Source organism: Antechinus flavipes, chromosome 3 (genome assembly GCF_016432865.1).
Source record: "Antechinus flavipes isolate AdamAnt ecotype Samford, QLD, Australia chromosome 3, AdamAnt_v2, whole genome shotgun sequence".
In the NCBI taxonomy this organism is placed as follows: domain Eukaryota; kingdom Metazoa; phylum Chordata; class Mammalia; order Dasyuromorphia; family Dasyuridae; genus Antechinus; species Antechinus flavipes.
In genome coordinates this window covers 552,252,191-552,262,624 of record NC_067400.1, presented here as the reverse complement: position 1 = coordinate 552,262,624, position 10,434 = coordinate 552,252,191, and positions in this window count along the sequence as shown.

Sequence of the window (10,434 nt, the reverse complement as noted above, 5' to 3'; positions counted from 1 at the left end):
GGGAGGGAGAAAATTTTGGAATACAAGGATTTGCAAGGATGAATGTTGAAAACTACCTTTGCATGTATTTTGAAAATAAAAAACTATTATTTTTTATTAAAGCTTTTTATTTTCAAAACATGCATGGATAATTTTCAATGTTTCATTCTTGCAAAATCTTGCCCTCTTTCCCCCATCCCCTCCCCGATATGTCAAATAATCCAATATATGTTAAAAATGTACAATTCTTCCTAACATATTTCCACAATTATCTTGCTGCACAAAAAAATCAGATTAAAAAGAAAAAAATGAGAAAGAAAACAAAATACAAGCAAACAATAACAAAAAAGAGTGAAAATGCTATGTTATGATCCACACTCAGTCCCCACAGTCCTATCTCTGTGTGTAGATGGCTCTCTTCATCACAAGACCATTGGAACTGGTTTGAATTGTCTCATTGTTGAAGAGAACTACATCAGAACCAATCATCGTATAATCTTGTCGTTGCTGTATACAATGATCTCCTGGTTCTGCTCACTTTACTCAGCATAAGTCTCTCCAGACCACTCTGAAATCCTCCTGCTGGTCATTTCTTACAGAATAATAATATTCCATAACATTCATATACCATAATTTATCCAGCCATTCTCCAACTGATGGGCATCCACTCCGTTTCCAGTTTTTTGCCACTACAAAAAGGGCTGCCACAGACATTATAAAAAGCTATTATTAAAAAATAAACATAAAAAAGAATTTGGGATGGGATGAAGGCTAGTGATAAGGTTATTAAAGTGAAAAAAGAAAAAAAGAATTCCATTGTAATATTTTAAAAGGCATAGAAGAGAACAGAATGAAGTCGGTAGGAAATATAGACAAACTAGACGCTTTGAAAATAATAGTGTGGGGGGCAGCTAGGTGGCACAGTGGATAGAGCACCAGCCCTGAAGTCAGGAGGATCTGAGTTCAAATCTGACCTCAGACACTTAACACTTTCTAGCTGTGTGACTGTGGGCAAGTCACTTAACCCCAATTGCCTCAGCAAAAATAAATAAATAATAACAATAATAGTGGGGGCAACTATATGGTGCAGTAGAGAGGATACCAACCCTGAAGTCAGGAGGACTTGAGTTCAAATCTAGCTTCAAACATTCAACACTTATCAGCTGTGTGACCTTGGGCAAGTCACTTAATTCCAATTGCTTTGCTAAAACAAACAAACAAACAGGAAAACAACAGCAAAGGTATTAAATCTTTAAAAGGAAAAGCAAAATGTGAATAATAAAGATTTTATATTTCAAGCACAGTTTTCTGTCCTATTTTGTATGTGGAAAATGCTTATCTAATTTGGCAATATTTAAATTTAGAATAAATAATAAAAAAAAGATATTGGGAAGAGAGAAAGATTAAAGAAGGAATAAGACTATTGAAGATAGAAAGATGATAATAGATGATGAAAGGAAGGTAGAGTTTTCTAATTATTTTACTTTTTTTTTTTTTCTGCCAAGGGGAATGATGTTAAGATAGAACAAAAGAAGATAATAAGAACTTGTTATTCAAGATAAGTAGGGCAGAGAAATAGATTGTAAGAAAGTCCCTGAGATGTTCTTGATGATTTCATATCATCTGGTGGCAGAGCCAGAACTAGCAATTTTGGCACTCAGTACAAGCAGCACAAAGCTACCTGGGGTGAACAGCAGGAAAATCACTGTCAAACTATGCTCACCTCTTCCCCATCAATACTTGTAAAATGGATTCTTCTGAATCCAAGTAAGACTGCTTTCATCTCTATAAAATTTCATCTGATTAGATTTGGCTGGAGCTTTCTTTCCAAGTTGATACTAAACAATTAATGGCTGCTCTTTGGGTCTAGACATTTATCCAGTTCTGAATCCAACCATTTGGACTAACGTCTAACCCCTCATCTCTCTCCATTAATTCCGAAAGAGTAACTGGATAGACTCTGTCAACTATTTTTCTCAAACTGAGGTAAACTATATCTTTACTCGTATCTGATCTATGAGACTAGTAACCTTATCAAAAAGAAAATTAGGAAATCTCTAGCTTGTTCTTGATAAAGTCATTTTTATCACTATTTTCATGCTCACTAACTATTCCTACAATAACAAACACATTCTAGAGTTTTACCATGAATCTGCTGGCTTATAGTTTATCAACTCCCCCCCACCCTTTTTTTTTCCAGAAAATTAAAATCAGGACATTATACCTTCTTCCATCTATCCTGCAGCATTTCTCCAAGTCTACATAGTCTTTCAAAGGTCAACGACTGCAGCCTGTAAATCACCTTTGCTTGTTTTGCAGTTGAGTTTCAACAGTTGTACCTTTTATACAATTAGAGGAGGATCTACTTCAACTGAACTAGGAAAAAACAAAACAAGGGCAGGAAAACTGGGGTTTTATTCCAAGATACTAACATTTAGAGGGTTCAACCTGTGCTGTTTTAATGAGAGAGGCCACTATAGCAGCTGTCTTCCTCCTGTTCAGTGATATTTGTCTTATATTATTATTTTTTTAAATAAATGTTTTATTCATTTTAAACTTAAATACAAAACAAGAAAAGAAAAAATAAAAAACACTTCCATGTATATAGCAGAATATGAGAGAATTTAATATAAAACAATAAAATTCCATTTCAAGAAAACCTATATAATAAATACTACACATTGTTTTCAAAGCTATCCAGCTTTTCTTTACTCCCTTGTAGGCTTTCTTTTGTTCTCTGTTGTACACCTTTTAGTTTATTTAAAAATCTCTTTTCCCTGCTCTAAAGAAGGCTACAATTAAACTCAGATATGCAAGTACATACATACACACACATTTGAGTATATGAATCTGTATACGTAGATATCTATAATCATAGACATATACACTCATATCCTTATATATAAAATCATATTATGCATATTTACACTTGTCATCTCTCTCTCTGGACATGGATAGCCTCTCCCTTCATATGTCTAGGTCTTTTCATGTTTTTCTAAATCAACTAACTCATGTTTTATATTATTTTCATATCATATTTACAGGGTTTTAAGATTTACAAAGCACTTTATATCACAATAATTGGCATTCAAATAGCACATCTACTTTATAGATACATTTAGTAGGTGCCTAATAAATGTTTGGGAAGCAGGTTTTATTATTAGCCCCATTTTACAGATGAGAAAGCTTCAGCAGGGAGAAATGAGTTGGTTTACAGGGTCATACAGTAAGTGTCTGAGGATGCAGTAGAACTCAGATCTTACTGACTCCAGACCCACCTTTGTCACCTGGCTGTCTAGATGTGTTATCTCTGCAAGGGAGATATATCTCTCCCCAGTTTATAGATAAGGTAACTGAGGCAAGTTAATAAGCTTCTGAAGTAGGATTTGAACCAGGCTCAAATTTCTTCACTTGTCTGTCTTTTGGTCTACTCATGTATAAAACAAAAGATGCAGGGCTGGGACGTGGTGATTTGTAAGATTCCTTCCAGCTCTAACCCTAGCATTCATTGATCCTCTGTCTCAAATGGAGCTTATTCTTTCTGCTAACTCTGTTCCTAGGCATTAATATTTAATATTTGATTGATTGATTTTGACCTTACTCATAATAATAGGCCCCATTTAAAAAAATGCTTGGAAGCTTGCAAAAGTCCCTTTGTGAGGGTTAAGGGGCACAAGGCTCTTGGGTTCCATTTGGGAGAGGAGGGCCTGAGACTCAGAGGGAGGATGACTTTCCATATGAAGAGCTAGGCTTTGAATTTGAAGCTGTGGACTTCAAGCTCAGTGCTTTTTCCACAACACTATAATAAAAATTAAAATTTATGTAAGTATTTTAAAGTTTTAAAGCACTTCACATTTATGATCTCACTTGAACTTTACAACAACTATGCAAGTACATAGGTGCTCTTAGGATCCCTATTTAGCAGGTGGGGAAACTGAGGCAGAGGGCAGTTAAGTGACTTGCCCAGAGTGACACGGCCTGAAAGTATCTGAAGCAGGTTTTAAATTGAGGATTTCCTGACTGTGATCCCAGCACTCCAATCACTGTACCGGTTTAATGCTAGTCTGCATAACTTTTTATCTGGTGCTATTTATGACCCATTTTCCTATGATGGAAATGTCTTGAACTTCTTCTTCTCCCTTATATGTCAGAAAAAGTAGGAAACAGTCATCTCCACGGTCTCTCTCACAGCTTTCCCTTCCTCTCTATTCCTATTGCCCTCTTAGTGATAGAATTCTTCATTTCCCCCCCTACAACAACCTCTTTACAACTCTTCCTATCTTCCTTTGATGCTCTCTCCGATCCAAATTTCTTACAGTGATCAGAAAAATTCGTTTTTGGGCATTCATCCTATTATGTCACATGTTCACTAAAAAGTCTTCAAGAACTTCCTATTGCTCCTGACCGGGGGAGGTGCTGGACTGCTGTGCCTGGAATTCAGTATCTTCTACAAAATGGATTCAATGTCTTCTACAATGAAGCAGGTGGAGGAGTAGAAAGAACTAGAGAAGCAGATTCTCAAGACTTGGTTTCAGATCCCTGTTCTGCCATGTGCCAGCAGTGTGAGTCTGGGTCCATCCCTTCATCTTTCAGTTTTGTGGTTGTTTAGTTGATTAGTCATGTCCTACTTTTTATGACTCCATTTTTTTTTGTTTTGTTTTCAATTACCTGAGTGGTTTTCCATTCTCTCCTCCAGCTTGTTTTACAGATACAAATGGGGTGGAGTGATTTGCTTAGGGTCACACATTTTTGAGGGCAGATTTGAACTCAGCTTCTCCTGACTCTAGGTGTGCTAGCCATTGTACCACTTAGCTGCCCCAAATGGGATTAGTAAGGCCTTCAGTCTTGACTTCTCAGTAATATTGGGAAAATACAAAGAAATGAAAGCATGCACCTTAAGCATAACATCAATATTGGCAATTATTTTGTTATTAGCATCTCCCTGTACTGAAAGTTGAGACTGCAGAACAAAATCAAAAGCTAAAATCTTGGTATCATCATTATTATTGTCTTCACTAGGATTCATATAGCACTTTAAGATTTACGAAATACTTTACATCTAATTTAATTTACCTTCTCTTATGAGAATGAGCCAGGTACAATATGGTATTCAAAAACCAAAAAAAGTCCAGTCTTCAGTTGCATCAAGAGGCATGGTGTCCAGAACGAGGGAGGTGATAACAGTGATATAGTATTGTAAGGTTTGCAAGACACTTTGCACAAATTCTCTCACTGGGACTCTCAGAATGATGGTGAGGTGAGTGCTATTATTATTTTCATTTTACAGATGGGGAAACTGAGGCTTAGAGATGTTAACTTGCTTAGAGTTATACTGAAGATAAATGGCACTATTTGAACAGGGTCATGTATCCAGGTAAGTGTTTGAAGCAGGATTATGTCTAGAGCACAAAATGGTTTGGAGACTAAGATGTAAAAGGATAATGTTAAAGGAAATTGGGATACCTGACTTAGAGAAGAGATGCCCTTAAGAGGGACTGATAAAATGCTTTTATGTTTCTGAAAGCACTTAGCACAGCACCTGTATTTAGTAGGTGCCTAATAAATGTTTATTGACTGATTGAAAGACTGATGGATAAAAAAGGAGCAAACATGGTCTGTGGGGTCACTGAGGGCAGAACTAGGACCTTTTTGGGGATGGTGGCAAATTACAGTGAAGCAAACTTTAACTCATTGTGAAAAGAAATCTTACAATTTGAATTATCAGAGTAATGCAGCAGTAATTGTGAGATTTGGAGTCACAGAAACTGGGTTCCAATCCTAGCCCTACCATTTACTACCTGAGTGATCTTGGGCAAATCACTTGAGCTTTGTAAGCCTCAGTTTTCCTAATCTGTCAAATGAGGGAGTTGGAATAGTTGATCTTGGAGCCTTCTTTCTGATGTTCAAACTGTAAGGATATGAGCTTAAATGGGATGAGCTACCTAAGCTGAATCTTTCCCACCCTTACAAAAGATACTGTGTTATCTTTTAAAATAGGAGCTTGGTTTATATTGTAAATAAACCTAATTTATTTTAACCGCATTTAAACATTCTAAATTTAAGTTATCAGATAGAGGATTTTCACATATACTAAAGAGGATTGAAGAGTATACGAAACTGCAAATTTCTATCATGTATTTTTCTTTTTATGTACATAATAAATTTAATGTGTAGCTTTCAAAGCTATCTTGCTTGTCTGTGCTTCCTTATGTTCTTTTCTGTGTATTGCAAAAGCATATTTCACTGAAAGATTCCCATCAATTGGGGAATGGCTGAACAACATATGGTATATGAATGTGATGGAATACTACTAGTGGTAAAAAATGATGAAGGGGAGGGTTTCTGAGAAACTTGGAAGACCTGTAGAAACTGATGCAGAATGAGTTGGGCAGAAACTAGAACAGTTTATACATAACAGTAATATTATTAAAAAAAAAACCAATTAACTTTGGAAGACTTAGGAATTGGAGATCAAAATGACTGCCAATCATGATTCCTAAGGATTTAAGATGAAGTATATTGCCCACTCCCCGACAGAGAGTTAACAGGCATGGAATGCAGATTGAGCTATATATATATGCATATGTATATGCTTGACTATATTTTATCAAGGGTTTTGTTTTCCTTGCTTTCTTAATTGGAAGGAGAAAAAAGGTAGAAGGAAGAAAATGCAGATCTGAAAATGAAATGAAATTAAAAACTCCCAAACATGTTTCAATGGCCTTCCTTCCTTCTTTTCTCCCTTCCTTTCTTCATTCCTGGCAATCCTATCCCTACGTTCCTCTTCCCTCCCTACCATCCTAAATTTGAGGGGAAAAAAAGAGAAATAAAACCCTTGGAACACACATAGTCAGGAAAAACAAATTCCCACATTGTCCATGTCCAAAAATATGTGTTTCATTTTTCAGCTTGAGCCTATGATCTCTTAGGAGAAAGATTCTTACAGATACAAGGAAGTGGGTATTGTGGATCACTGATTCTCTGGAGTCATGGTTAGTTAGTTACAGTGATCAAAGTTGAGTTTTTCAATGCTCACATTACAATGATGTTATTAGTGTATAAATTGGTGTCCTGATTCTGGTCACTTCATTTTGTATCATTTCATAGCTATCTTCCCAGGTTTCACTGCCCATCTTTGTTTAAGTCTTACAGGATTGTAATATTCCATTACATTCCTGTGTTATAATTTGCTTAGTCATTCTTCAGTTGAGGGGTACTCCTTTAGTTTCCAGTTCTTTGCTACCACAAAAAAGAGTTGCTGTAAGTATTTTTTACATATGAGTTTCATTTCCACTTTCTTGAACTCTTTAGAGGTATGGGCTAAAGACAAACTTTATATTTTATATGAAATTTATTTTTCCTTCCCCCTTTTTTTGGATAGGTGGGGAGATGATTAGGTTGGAATGTATATGTGGAACTCTGAAATCTTACTTCTTCACCAGGCAGCTTCCTGACTGGCTTATTCTGGAAGCCCCAGGTAAATGGAGGGATGATGGTGGGATTAACTAGGGTTGGAATTTGACAAGGCAAGGAGACAAGGGATTAAAGAACTTTGGTCAGGGCCAAAGTATACATCTTTCCTGGTAGATTCCCCTAACTTGCTGTCTTTAAAAGTTTTATTAATGTTTTTTGTTTTAAAAATCTAATTTTATTGGGATTTTATTTCTTAATATACCTCTCTCCTTCCCCCTACCCATTATGCCATTTTACAAGAAGAAAAAAAAGCAACTCTGCAAAACGAACTGAGCAAAACTAACAATCAACTATGTTTGATAGTATATACAACATTCCACACATGCATAGGGAAAATAATATTTAAGATAAACAAAAGTTTCATTTTTCTTGTCTCTTCTCTGGAGCCAACCTCATTTTTAAAATTATATAGCATCCAAGTCTCTAGTTTTTGGTTTTTCTGGATTGTGTATGTTGTTTTCCTGGTTCTGTTTACTTCATTCTCCAAAAATTCATATAAGTTTTCTCATATGTCTCTGAATTCTTGAGAAGTTTCATTTATTTTTTTTTCTCATTTTTTATTGCTTTATTTTTTTTTAAATACACATTTCTTTATGAGTCATCTTGGGAGAGAAGAAAACCAGAACAAAAGGAAAAACTATGAGAGAAAAAAACATAAGAAAAAGAAAAAAATGAACATAATATGTATTGATTTACATTCAGTCTCTATAGTTCTCTCTCTGGATGCAGGTAGCATTTTCTATCCAAAGTCTATTGGGATTGATTTAGATTATTGAACTGTTGAGAAGAACCAAGTCTTTCATAGTTGATCACTGCACAATATTGCTGTTACTGTGTACGATGTTTCATTCAGCATCAGTTCACATCTTTTTTCTAACGTCAGCTTGTTCAGTGGCATCTATTTAAAACCATCAGTAAGCATCATATGTAATGGGGATAAATTGGAACCATTCCCAATAAGATCAGGAGTGAAACAAGGTGGTCCACTATCACCATTACTATTCAATATTGTATTAGAAATGCTAGCTTTGTCAATAAGAGAAGAAAAAGAGATTAAAGGAATTAGAATAGGTAATAAGGAAACCAAATTAATACTCTTTGCAGATGACATAATGCTATACTTAAGAGAACCCCAGAGAATCAACTAAAAAGCTATTAGAAATAATCTACAACTTTAGCAAAGTTGCAGGATATAAAATATATCCACATACATTTTTATAAATTTTTTTATTTCACTAACATTTTTTATACATCACTAACAAAATCGAATGGCAAGAGATACAAAGAGAAATTCCATTTAAAATAATTGTCGATAGCATAAAATATTTGGGAATCTATCTGCCAAGGGAAAATAAGGAACTATATAAGCAAAACTACAAAACACTTTCCACACAAATAAAGACAGATCTAAACAATTGGAAAAATATTAAGTACTCTTGGATAGGTTGAGCAAATATAATAAAGATGACTAACTACCTAAATTAATCTATTTATTTAATGCTATACCAATCAGACTCCCAAGAAACTATTTTACTGACCTAGAAAAAATAACAAAATTCATCTGGAAGAACAAAAAGTCAATAATTTCTTTTTTTTTTAATGGTCAATAATTTCAAGGGAACTAATGAAAAAAAAAATCAAATGAAGAGGGCATAGCTGTACTAGACCTAAAACTATAAAGCAGTGGCCATCAAAACTATTTGGTATTGGCTAAGAAATAGATTAGTTGATCAGTGAAATAGGTTAGGTTCACAGACCAAAACAGTCAATGACTATAGCAATCTAGTGTTTGACAAACACAAAGACCCCAGATTTTGGGATAAGAATTCACTATTTGACAAAAACTGCTCGGAAAACTGGAAATTAGTATTGGTAGAAACTAGGCATTGACTCATACTTAACACTGTATACCAAGATAAGGTTAAGGTGGGTTCATGATCTAGACATAAAGAATGAGATTATAAATAAATTAGAAAAACATAGGATTGTTTACCTCTAGACCTGTGGAAGAGGAAGGAATTTGTGACCAAAGAAGAACTAGAGATCATTATTGACCACAAAATAGAAAATTTTGATATTAAGTTAAAAAGTTTTTATACAGACAAAATTAATACAGACAAGATTAGAAGGGAAACAATAAACTGGGTGGGAAAATATCTTTACAGTTAAAGATTCTGATAAAGGCCTCATTTCTAAAATATATAGAGAATTGACTCTAATTTATAAGAAATCAAGCCATTCTCCAATTGACAAATGGTCAAAGAATATGAACAAACAATTTTCTGATGAAGAAATTGAAACTATTTCTAGCCATATGAAAAGATGCTCCAAGTCATTATTAATCAGAGAAATGCAAATTAAGACAACTCTACTACTACACACCTGTCAGATTGGCTAGAATGACAGGGAAAGATAATGATGAATGTTGGAGGGGATGTGGGAAAACTGGGACACTGATACATTGTTGGTGGAGTTGTGAATACATCCAACCATTCTAGAGAGCAAGTTGGAACTATACTCAAAAAGTTATCAAACTGTGCATACCCTTTGATCCAGCAGTGTTACTACTGGGATTATATCCCAAAAGAAATCATAAAGAAGGGAAAGGTACCTGCATGTGCAAGAATGCTTGTGGCAGCCCTTTTTGTAATGGCTAGAAACTGGAAATTGAATGGATGCCCATCAATTGGAGAATGGCTGAATAAATTGTGGTATATGAATATTATGGAATATTATTGTTCAGTAAGAAATGACCAGCAGGATGATTTCAGAAAAGCCTGGAGAGACTTACATGAACTGATGCTGAGTGAAATGAGCAAAACCAGATCATTATACTCTTCAACAACAAAACTATATGAGGATCAATTCTGAGAGATGTGGCCCTCTTCAACAATGAGATGAATCTGTTCCAATTCTTCAGTGATGAAGAGAGCCATCTACATCCAGAGAGAGGCCTGTGGGAACTGAGTGTTTACCACTATA